Source organism: Monodon monoceros, unplaced genomic scaffold (assembly GCF_005190385.1).
Source record: "Monodon monoceros isolate NGI ecotype Baffin Bay Population unplaced genomic scaffold, NGI_Narwhal_1 Super_Scaffold_7, whole genome shotgun sequence".
NCBI classification, from domain to species: Eukaryota; Metazoa; Chordata; class Mammalia; order Artiodactyla; family Monodontidae; genus Monodon; species Monodon monoceros.
Window position 1 is genome coordinate 82,121,836 of NW_021703784.1, and position 12,511 is coordinate 82,134,346.

The 12,511-nt window shown below is 44.1% G+C and overlaps 1 protein-coding gene across 2 annotated transcripts in view; it reads left to right on the top strand.

Moving 5' to 3' along the window:
* Nucleotides 1-1,418: 1,418 nt before the first annotated feature.
* Nucleotides 1,419-12,511, top strand: part of QSER1 (glutamine and serine rich 1) — a 76,865-nt gene continuing 65,772 nt past the window's right edge. The window contains exon 1 of one of the 2 annotated variants that reach the window (XM_029207565.1): nt 1,419-1,516. The gene's annotated coding sequence lies outside the window, so the exon portion shown is untranslated. Of the gene's footprint in view, nt 1,517-3,272; nt 3,352-12,511 lie in introns of those variants that run through there. The other variant, XM_029207563.1, reaches the window with a different exon arrangement.

The following is a 12,511-nucleotide window of genomic DNA, read 5'->3' on the forward strand; positions in this document are numbered from 1 at the left end:
TTTTACTTTATGCCTTAAGGACCAAATGATGATTTCTATGATCCCGAAGTTTCACTACTCGTGAGTTACTAAAGAAACACAGCTCTGACATACACTAGAAGAACCGCAAATAATCTTTAATTTACCCCCCACCAAACAGCTTGGAGGTCTGACCGGAAATGTCTGGGTAGAGTCCTGCTGAAGTTCCAAGTCTCAAACAAAAAGTCCAACACAACGTGTGCACAGTGAGTTTAAATTTATGGTAATTAAAGTCATCCAGATGGTAGCTGCATTAATCAATGAAGAGGCAGTATTTATCTTGGGACAGACGGTTCTGAAACCCAGAATGAGAAAAATCGCCAAGGAGGGGGTGGGGACAGTTAATAAGAGCCCCTGGGAAAAGTCCTTCAACTAGGATTGGAAAATAATACGTTTGAATTGGAATCTTTTTGAATGTAAATCTCCCCTAACAGCAGGAAAAGGGTCCTCTAGCCCACCAAGCTTTGGGCAGGAAGGGAGTAAACGGAACTGTAAAACAGCCCGCTCAGCTGTTTCTGGTTTGGGACGAGGAGCAGAAAAAGGAATCGCGATGTGGGAACTGAGTATTTGTATCGCTCAAAATAACTCGAAGGGTCAAATAACGAAGTCCAGGCAAAGCGCTGACAAGCCTCCCCCTCTGCAGCACCCTGCGCTGGGTTTCCGTTCAACTTCCCCTCCCTCGCGAGGACTAACGGCAGGCGCGGCCCCTTCCCACGCGGGGCGCGGCGAGCGCGGACAGCTCCCCTTGGAGCAGACGAGGGCGGGAAGTCCGCGGCCCGTTGGGCTAGGGCTGGCGGGCGCCCCTCCGCGTTCCCGGAGCCGGCTGGGCCGGACAGGCCTCAAGCCTTCTCCGCCCCGGCTGGCCTTCCAGAGGCGGCGGTGGCGGCGGAGGCCTCACGGGCCGGCCGCCTGGCCCGCGAGTCGCGGGCGCGGGGCGCCGAGGAGAGGCGGGGCGAGGCCGCGGGGCGGAGGGGGCGGGAGGTGCATCCTGGGAAATCCACCAACATGGGGCGCCTCGACCGCCGCCGCTGCCGTGAGTCCCGGCCGCGGATGCCGCCGCTTCTCTGACGCCCAGCTGGGGACTCGCCGCGCACCGCGGCTCGGGTTTCCCCGACACAAACCGGCCAGCGCGCCCTTCACCCGTCCGCCCGCCGAGGCCATGTGAGGGGGCCAGCTCCCTCCGCCGCCGCCGCCGCCGCCTCCTCCTCCTCCTCTTCCTCCCCCCGCCCCCTCCCTCCCCTCCCGCCCCCCTCTCGCTGCGCCCTAGAGGAGCCCCCGCTGCTGCCCGCCCTCCCTACGCAACCCCCACGATGGACAGGAACTACGCGACCTCCGGCTTCGCCGACCCGCCGCCGCCGCCCGCACCCCCCGCCGCCCCCGCCAACGCCACCGCACAACCCCCCGCCCCCGCCTGGGCCTACGAACCCCGAGCCGCGGCGGTCGCCGCCGCCTCCAGCAGCAGCTGCAGCAGCGGCAGCAGCCCCAGCCTCAAGGCCAGGTAGGGAGGGTGGGCGGCGGGGTCGTGGTGAGCCAGAAAAGGCCAGGGATGCGTTTGGGGCCTTCGCCCCTGTGCAGCCCCGCCCAGGGGTCCGGGCCGGCTGGGAGCCCTCCGCTCGTCTCTTCGCCCTAGCCCTGGCCGGGAGAGACGGCTGAGGACTCCTGTGGGGTGGTCTCGGGGTGGGTGCGGGCTGGTCGGGGACCGTGGGTAAAAGGGAGGGTTGGGCGGGAGTCGTGGGTCCCCGTCACCTCCGGGGTCCGGGCTCTCACATGGTGAAGTTTGGGTTCGTGGCTGAACTCGGCGATCAGGGAGACTCGGGACTGGTTCCGGGGGTACGAGGGGGGCGCTGAGGGGTTCGGGGCAGTGACATTCCATTGTATTGGAACCGACAATGTGGTCTTGGGGGCCCCGGCGGTGAGTGTGAGGGTGGGGGAGGCGGGAGAGGAAGAGGCGCGGAGCTGCGTCCCTGACATTGGGGGACCCGGGAGGGCTGTGCTGCGGGAGAACCCCGGGGGCGTGGGCCCTAGGAGGGGGCCCGTTGGGGCGCGAACGCTGCGCCGTGGCTGGGTGACATATGTTTGCAGTGGTGGCCAAGATGAAGCTATTTCTCGTATACAGGTTCAAAGTTACTCTTGGGTGTCCTCCTCTTTTAACAACAGCAGGAAGTATGGAATCTCTCTTTGCCTTGGGGTGACTAAAGTTGGGAAGAAATTGGAGGTGAGGGGCGGTCGGTGAAGGCCATAAAGGTTGAAGAACAGAAGCATGCTTCTCCATCTCGGTTTCTGAAGCCCCGGTTCATTATGTAGCGTGGGGTTCAAGAGTTCATCTTTGCTCCAGCATGACCAAGGGAATCCAAAATGTTGACTCTTACTAGATATTTAAGCTCGCGGGAAATGTGTAGTAGTGCCACACAGTGAAACGTGAAACGGTCCATTTGAATGATAACTGGAAGGCGTGGTTTGGTTTGGACCATTCGGGAGCGGGGTGTTTTAAAGACACCTCTGCCGAACAATGAAGAATCTGGTAGGTGCAGCTTCTGATTACAAGGACCAGGGAATCCTGGGTTGCTAATGACTTCATCCTCAGCTACCAACAGGAAGCTTCGTGGTTTTATGATCTCATCAGATTTCTTTATTATTGTCACAGCAGAAGTGAACTTTTTTTTTTTTACTTTATATATTACAGTATTCTAGGTTATCTTCTTTGTTTTTATAAAAGTTCCACGTTCATGATTTGGAAAATATGTGCGAAGAGTAGCTGGTCTTTGTCTTAGATAGTACCTTGGGGTGATTGTGAGAGAATGAGAAAAAATTTGTTCAAGAAAAGGGAAGTACGCTTTCTTAGAAAATTTTAGGTCCTTTGTTTAAAAGAGATGGGGTTAAAAAAATAATGTGATGTGCCAATTTGGAGCTAAATACTTAAATGCTGAGACTTTTCAGAAATAGTCATAACTTTGTATTATATACAGTTAAGACATTTTAAGGAGTTTTATGAAAAATGTATGGCACTTTTCCCTTTTTTTGTTTTTTGGGGGGTTTTTTTGGTGGTAATTTGACTATCATTTTTTAAGTAGCTTTTGCATCAAATACCATAATTTACAAGTTAAAATTACTTTCTCTTCAGGGAACAGCAGTGATAGGTATTTGTGCAGCATATTTTATGTTTTAAATGACAACTGTTTTATTAGGTACATGAAACAAATGCTATCTAGTTATTTCTGTTATTTCTTTTAGCAGAATACTTCTGAGTCAAGAAACTAAAATCTACTTGTCATATTTTCCAAATGTTATTTATCAAAGTAACAAAGAATGACTTCCCAAACACATTTGAAAACAGTAAGTAGATTTATTTGGAACACATAATCTAAAAGGGATTTATTTTCTGTTTATTGGAAATTACTGATTCTTAAATGCTAAGCCCCTCCCCTCTTAAAATATATTTTGGGGTGGAGTTAGCTAAATTATAGCATAGAAAATGCAGGCTTTCCCCCTCCCCCATCAACTTGCTTTGTTAACATCTTGTGTTAGGATCAGGCCATCTGTACAGGGCTACACACACTTCTTAATTGTACCTCATTTTATTCCTCAAACTGTGATGTCCTCGCTCATTTCAGTTCTATAAAAAATACTGAATCTGAAATATGCCCTTTAAGTATTCTGTGCTTTCAGGAGCCTACTCATATTTTTGTAACATTTTAAAAAGCTGTTTCATAATTTGTGTATCAGTTGAATATTTTTGTTCCCCCTTTTGGCAGTTTTTCTTGAAGGTGGAAATGAATACTAGTTGTGATGACGTAGTATGGATACTTATCCGTAAGGAGTTAGCCTCTCACCTTGTTTCCAGTAACCTATTCAGAAACTAACAGATGGTAATGACATTCAGTTGTTACTGACATGGGATCTTACATCCTACCTTATGTCTTTACTTGGTCCTGAAATGAAACATTTTCATCAGTTGATAGGAAACAGCATAGTAAACAATTTTTTGGTATAACAGCTCCATAAGGTATTAGGTATTTCCATTGTTTTAACAATTGAAAAATAAAGCGCTAATGGGAAAACTCAAGCATTTTATTGATACCTTAAATAGAGTGTATAGAGAGATTTCTGAATGTTTCTAAAATAGTGCTTAGTACGTATATGGAAGTTCAGAGATGGGACCTGGTCATATATCGATAAATCTCCATTTATTTGGGATCTTCTCAGTTTCAGGGACCAAATGAGCATATCTTTGCCTATCACCATGTGGTTGGAAATACTCTTTATGGGGCTAGTTTAAATACTATAAATACCTCTCCATGCTTTTGGAAATAAGATGATCATCAGAAAGCTACAGACCTGCACCTTTTCTCTCCCTGACATTTGTACCTTGTACAGAACAGGAAGAGACAGACTGTTTCATCATGGTGATGATACATGTTGTGTTTAGTCACACCAGAAAGTGACTAAATGGAAATATTTTGTTTTAAAATAGAATTATATTTGCTTTTTGCCTTTTTGACTTGAAACAGCCTTTTTTTTTTTGCCACCAGTTTTTAGAATTTCCTAATACATAAGTTCTTTCTGATTATAGTATGAATGTGCAGTGAGTGTGAGAGGTACCCTTCCGTAAAAGAAAACAATGATTAGCTTCTCTAAAAATGGTCAGCTACTATATTGAGGACTTTTTGAGTAAGTTTTAAATCTAACGTTTCCCTCAAGGCTTTTGTAATGAGACCTGTAAGATCACAATTTATAAGGAGTAGAGACAATCCCAAATTAGTGAAAGATTATAAACTTCTGTTGTTCAGAAAGTATTTTCCCATAAAAGCAATGTTGTAATAGTAGCTATCATTTACTGACAACTAATTTGTGCTAGCTACTGTTTTAAGTGATAAACACCCACACTAGTTTATTTAATCCTCACAGTAGTCTTTTGAGGTAGGTATTATTTTTACCTTCTCTTTTAAGAATTGGAAACTGAGGCATTGTGACATTAATAAACTTAGACCCACATAGCAAGTAAGTAGTGGAGCTGGGATTTAAACCTGGGCATTGTGGATCTAAAGCCTGCATGTTTCATTACTGTACTGCACTACATCATGGTAAGATAGTCTAATGCTGTAATCTACCTAAGTAATGGGTTAATGACCTTTTGTAACTGGCCTGGAAACCTAACCATCATTAATATCCTTATTTCAGTGTTCTTTATCACCACTGTCCGTTTGTTTTCCTGATTGAAACATGCTTCCTTTCACTTCCATAGCACTGTCTATTGTGGTTTTCCTCCTTTCTGGCCCACTGCTTTTTCCTCTTCCTCACTAGTTCTTACTCTTCTATCTCCACATGTTGTTTCCTTGGGGCTTGGGATTGATAGGATTTCTTGTCCATTCTGTGCTTTCTCCTGAGGATATCACATCCATGCCCGTTACTTTAAATACCATCTCTGGAGATGCCCATATATGTTTCTAAAGCCCAGACCTCTTCTGAGCACCTAATCGCGTATCCATCTACCTCTTTGAGCTTTTACTTGGGTGTATAGCGAGAATCATTAGTGATGAACTCATACTTTCCCCATCCACCCCACCTCTGCTTGTCTAGTGAGTCCTTTCTCAGTAAGTCGCACCTCTGTCCACCTAGCTTCTCAGGCCACAACCTGAGAGTTGGGTGTGCTCAGTCACCAAGCCTTGCTATTTTTTTTTTATCTCTTAAATATATCTTGAAATTGTCTACTGTCTGTTTCTACTGCTCCACCCTGATCCAAGCCATTATTTTTCACTTGGATAACTAAGTAATCTTAAACCTTTTCTTTCCTTCCTTCAATTCATTGTTTTATTTTTTTATTCTTTATTTTTTTATTGAAGTCGAGTTGATTTACAAAGTTGTGGCAATCTCTGCTGTACAGCAGGGTGACTCAGTTCTACACATATATGTATATTGTTTTTTAAAATATGAATTGGATATAGTTCCCTGTGCTTTACAGTAGGACCTTATTGTTTATCCATTCTAAATGTAATATTTTTCATCTACCAACCCCAAATTCCCAGTCCCTCCCTCTTCCTCCCCCCCCCTTCAATTCACTCTCTTCATAGCATTCAGAGTGAGTTTTAAAAACACAGATCTACTAGTTTGATCGTGTTGCTCCTTTGCTTGAAACCTTTCCATTGCTACTCCTACACCTTAAGGTCAAGTTTTTAAAAATCTGGAATGTGCTGTGTATGGCCCTGCATTTACTGGCCAATCTAAAATTCCTTGGATCATCCTAAATTCCTTTCTACCTTAAAACCCTGATACGTGCTGTTACCTCCACCTAACTAATTCTCACCCCTTCCCTACCTCCCAACCTGACTTCTTAAGGTATTTCCTGTTAGAAACCTCCTGCCTTTCACCCTCGGCCCCCTGTTACTTTGAGCAATGGTATATGTTTACTGTGCTTCCACAAAATTCTTAGAAATATAACTACATACTTATATGCTATTTATGTAATAGATACCTTCCTCTTTAGAATGGAAGTTCTTTGAAGGACACTATCTGTTTTGCCTGCTGCTGTATACCTGATACTTAACTCTAGTGTCTGGCACATAATATGTGCTTAATACATATTTATGACATGAAAGCCAGAACTCTGCTTTAGTGTGGGAATTGAAAGCCCTTCTTTTCCTTGCTGCAGTCTCTAGTACCATTCCCCATCTTCCCCTGCTACCCTGTAGGAGGGACCAGGATGTAGGGTTTAGGGCATTTGTGATTGTCCTTGGTTGGAAGTATGGAGATGTAGGCTGCTGCTTGCTTGCTGCCTTTCCTTGCCATGCTCTCTGGGACAATTTGAGTACTAAAATGTGTATAGCAAAACACAGTCCAGGATTTTTCTTTCATTCATTAAACAAATATTTGAGTGTCCACTATATACAAGGCACTGTTGCCTTTATCAAGTATTATATTTCTTCAGTGAAAGCTTGAGAAATCAAATGGCAAACATTCATTCACTCATTAGAATGTACTGAGCATCTCTGAGCTTCTGTTACTAAGCTAAGTTCTACAGGGTACCATAAAGATGAAAGAGACACTGTCCTGCCTCTGAAAGAACCTGTGATCCAGTAGATGGAGTGTAACCTTTAAAAATTGTGAAATAGTATATTATACACCTGTAACATATAGGTGTAATATAATATTGTACATCAACTATACTTCAATTAAAAAAAAAAAAACACAACAAAACTTGTAATCCAGAAGGGTGACAGGATGATATACTTGCTGCCTCTCTACTTGTCTTCTAAATGTTGGAGTGCCCTTCAACAAGTGACACTTGGAGCTCCACCCTTTTTCTTCTCTTTCAACTCACCCTCGGTGAAGTTGCCATATATATTAAAAGATTTTCAAATTTATATCTCTAGATTCATATCTAGGTATCTTCCTGTCATCTCCATTTGGATATTGAATAAGTATTTAAAACATAATATGTCCAAAACATGATTTTCACCCTAACCCCCCAACCAAGTCCTCCTTTCATCTTCCCTACCTCAGTAAATAATACTACCGTTTACTTTGTAGCTCATGCCTGAATTTGGAGCCATCTATGATTCATTTCTCTCCTCCCATATCCAGTCCCTCAGTAAATCCTGTTGGTTTGATCTCCATATATATAATTTCCCACATGGACAATTGCAGTTGCCTCCTTGTTTCTTGCTTTCCTTGTTTCTACTTTAGCCTTTCTAGAGTTTATTAAACATTCATCAGCCAGAGTTAACATTTCAAAATATAAATCAAATAATGTCATTACCCTCCTAAAACCTCCTAGTGTTACTCAGAGGAAAATACAAAGTCCTTATCATGGCCTACAAGGCCTTGGCTAATTCTCCAACCTCATCATTCCGCTCCCACCACCATCCTTTAGCCACATGGGCCTTATTTCTGTTCCTGAAACATGCTGAGATATTTGTGTCTTAGGAATTTTGCACTAGTTGTTCTTTTTATCTGAACTTGCCTTACAGGTCTTTGCTTTGCTGCTTCTTCTGGACATTTAGGTCTTCTCCTACATGTTACCTCCTCAGCAAGGCCTTCTCTAGCTGCCCTATCTAGAGTAACTTCTCGTCACTGTATTACAGCACAGAGTTTTATTTTTCTTCATAGCATTATCACTCTCTGAAGTAATTTTATAGATTTATATGTATAATTTATCACTACCCTTTCCCCATTACCACTAACCACTACTAATAGAATGCATATTCCATGAGAACAGGAAGCTGTCTTGTTCACATCTGTAGAAGGCAGTTTAGAGAAATGGTTGATGGCATAAGCTCTGAAGTCAGAATTTGGGGGGATTATATTTTGACTCCAACACTTGCAGTATGATCTTAAACAAGTTTCTTAAGTTCCCTGTGCCTGAAGTTCCCTGTGTGAAAGGAGGAAGCTTTTTTGAAGATTAAATGAGAACACAGAAAAGTGTTCAGAATGGTGTCTAGCATATAGAATAGCGTATAGACTATTAGCAATATTGGAACTTCCCTGGTGGCACAGTGGTTAAGAATCCACCTGCCAGTGCAGGGGACATGGGTTCGAGCCCTGGTCCCGGAAGATCCACATGACGCGGAGCAGCTGAGCCCTCGCGCCACAACTACTGAGCCTGCGCTCTAGAGCCCACGAGCCACAACTGCTGAGCCTGCGTGCCACAACTACTGAAGCCTGTGCACCTAGCGCCCGTGCTCTGCAACAAGAGAAGCCACTGCAGTGAGAAGCCCACGCACCGCAATGAAGAGTAGCCCTTGCTCGTTGCAACTAGAGAAAGCCGGCGCGCAGCAATGAAGACCCAGTGCAGCCAAAAATTTAAATTAATTAATTAAAAAATAGAATATTAGCGATATTGTCAGCACGTAGAACAACGTCTGGCACGTTGTAAGTGCCTGTTAAGCATTCAGTGAATAAATGAAATAACTATAGTACTAGGCAGAAGATTTGTTTCTTTTTAAGAAGTATGAAAATGTTTGGGGGCTTCGAAGGAAAAATTATAATCGAGCTCAAGGGGATCAAGGAAGCATTTTTCAGGTGTATTGCATACAAACTGATCTGAATTATTGTTAACGTTGAGTAAATGGAATAAAGTATTAGCAGAAAGAGGGAGCTTCCAAGAGCAGGTGTTCCAAAGAGAGAGGAAGTGGAATCTGCTGAACTGGTTAGGGCTGGTGCTTGAACTGGCACAGCATCACTTCTGTCGCAGTCTGCTGGTCAAAGCAGTCCTGGGCCTAGTGAAGAGTTATGGGAGGGAGACTACACAAAGGTGTGTTTCATTGGGGAGGTCACCAGAGTAATAATACTCTTGAACAGGGTATCAGTACTAGATTTTGGAGGACTTTTGATGACAGGCCATGGAGTTCAGTCTCTACAGCTCAGTAGGGAGCTTTGAAATTCACGTTTTTGAGAAGAATGGTGGTGATGATGACAACGATGATGATATTAGCAAGAAAAGTGTTTTAATAAGATTAATTTGGCAGTCAAGTACAGAATGGATTAAAATTGGCAGAGGTAGAAAACAGGACACCAAATGAGAGGCAGTTCATCAGACCAGACAGGAGGGAGGTGGTGTGAGGGTTCTCCAGAGAAGCACAGCCAATAGGGGATATATAATATAAATGTGTCTGCTCTCTGCAGCCTTGAAACCAGGGAAGCCTGTGGTGTAATTCAGTCTGAGTTCTAAAGACTTGAGAACCAGGGGAGCTCATGATGTAAATCCTAGTACAGGGGCAGGAGACAATGAGATGAGGTGTCGCAGCTCAAACTGTGAGACAGGCAAAAGAGGACAGATTCCTCCAGCCTCTCCATGGATTGGATGATGCTGGCCCACACTGGGGAGGGCAGTCTGTTTTACTGACTTCACTGATTCAAATGCTAACTCATCCAGAAACGCTCTCACAGGCACACCCGGAAACAGTGGTTAATCTGGGCTTCCCATGGCCAATCAAGGTGACACGTAAAATTAATCTTCACAGAGGGGATAGGAGACTGGTGGTGATACTGGTATAGAAAGGAAGGAATGGATGTGAGAGACATTAAAGATCAAATTGCCTGAGATTGTTGACAAGGGTACAAGTTAAAAAGTAAGAACAAGGGAAATATTGTTGACCTTTTTCTGGTGACTGGAGAATGATGCAGTGAAGAAAAATACCTAAAATGTTCACTCATTTTGGTCAACAGATATTCCATGTACCTCCTCTAGGCATTGGGGATTCGATGGTAATTAAGATAGACAACATCTGTTGTTGTGGAGTTTACTTTCTTGTGGGGAGTGGGAGTCAGAAAGTAGACAAACGAGAAAATTTCCTGCTTGAAGAAGTAGCATTTCCCTGAAATGTGAGGAAAGAGCACGTGCAGATGTCCTAAGGCTAAAACAAGTCTGGTAATTCCCTTCTCTGACACAATCTAACCCTAGATCAGTGGTTGTCAAATTTAAGAGTCCTTCAGAATCACCCAGAAGGCTTGTTGAAACACAGGTTGCTGGGTCTAACTCCAGAGTTTCTGAATTAGTAGGTCTGAGGCAGAGCCCAATAATTTGCATTTCTGACTAGTTCTTAGGTGATGCTAATGCTGTTTGTCATCTTATCACCCTCTTTTTGCCCTTTTTATCTCTGCTTAAAAATCATCTCTTCATAAAGGTCTTCCCTTACTGCCAAATCTAAGTAGCCCCACCAAGTTTTCTTTTATAACACTTGTATATTCTTTAAAGTATTTGTCCTCAGCCGACAAGACCAGAAAGGCGAATTTAGGGAGTCTGAATAGACATTTGTATAGAGACAACGGTGGAATCTCAGAGGTTAAGGTTTCTGGGAAGGAAGGGTAGAGGGCTGAGACCTGAGCCTTAGCTGTTAGTGATAACTAGCAGATCCTGAATGCCTACCATGTGCCACGCACTGGTCTAATATTACATGTGTTATCTCATTTAATTCTCACAACTCTGTGAGATGGGTAGTGTTAGCCAGTTCACAGACAAGTAAACTGAAACCGAGAGCTGTTACATGTTCAAGGTCACTGCTAGTCAGTGGCAGAGGCAGGATTTGAACCCATGAAGTGTGACTTCAGAGACAGTCAGTGTCCTGGCTCTCGGGGAAAACTTTTGGCTGTGGGGATTTAGAATGAAGTAGAATTGGCAGATGAAAAAAGTCAAAGGCATTCGTGATGGGAGACTCCCCACCCCCACCCCCCGGTACGCGGGCCTCTCACCCTGTGGCCTCTCCTGCCACAGAGCACAGGCTCCAGACGCGCTGGCCCAGCGGCCACGGCCCACAGGCCCAGCCGCTCCGTGGCATACGAGATCCTCCCGGACTGGGGCACAAACCCGCGTCCCCCGCATCGGCAGGCGGACTGCCAACCACTGCACCACCAGGGAAGCCCCGTGATGGGAGACTTTTAAGAAGGGTGTTGGGGGGAAAAAAGATGTTGGGTCTCTTGGGTGTTTGTGCTGGAAGGTTGTACTTTCTCAATTTAAAAATTAGAATTATTTTCCCAGAGCATACTTAGACTAAAAGTTTTTGGAGAAAACTGGGGAACATGGGCTTACACCAGTTTGAATGGTTGCCATAAGGTATGGGAGTTTTAGAGATGTTTCCTGAGCACCTCTCATATATTAAACAGTGCTTTGGGAGCTTGGAATACATCAGCGAACAAAACCAAGATCCCAGCCCTGGTGGAATTTAAACTGGGTGTGTGGAGTGAGACAGATGATAAATAATAAACATAACTTTGTGAATTATCTAGTATGTTGGTAGGTGACATGAGAAAACACAGGCTTACGAAGAATGGAAGGTGGATGGGGGAGGCATTGTAGATTTAAATAGCAGGCTAATTGAAATAGTGATATTTGAACAAAGATTTGATGGTGGTAATCTTCAATAAGAGAATTTTTTTTTCCAGTGATTCAAATGAGACTGCAGGTTTTGTTTAAAAACATATTGCCTGCTCTTTTGCTAAACTTACAAAAAATCTTATTTCTTTGTTAACTGTTTATGCTTTGTTGCTGCTACTGCAGTTTTAAATTTTAGGAGCATGCTAGATAACTTGTTACCAGGCTGCTACCAACACACAGTTTCTGAATTTTCACTAGACGTTTTCCAGCCTGGGCCTTTTTGCAATCAGTTTTTCTTTTTCTTTTTGATCAGTAGTAGGTATTTGTTAATCATCGTGCCAGCTGTGTTAGAAAATGTGTGAAGATATTATGTGAAGAGGTAAATGGGAGGACATGGATCTGGTTTTAGCATATCCACTCATTTTTCTTTCATTTTTTTCTAGAATCATGACCACAGATTCTCCCTTGCCCTCTGTCTCTTTTATCTCTGAGTGAAACATGCCATTTTTCCATTGTTTCTTGAACAGCAGCGGGAATGCTCTTATCTCCAGGTCTTTGAGCGATTTCCTCTACTAGGACCACTCTTCCCTCTGATTATCTACATGGCTTTCTCCCTCACTGCGTTCAGTTCAAAGTGTCACATTGTTAGAGAGGCCTCTCCTTAGTACCCCTGCCCCCATCAATACC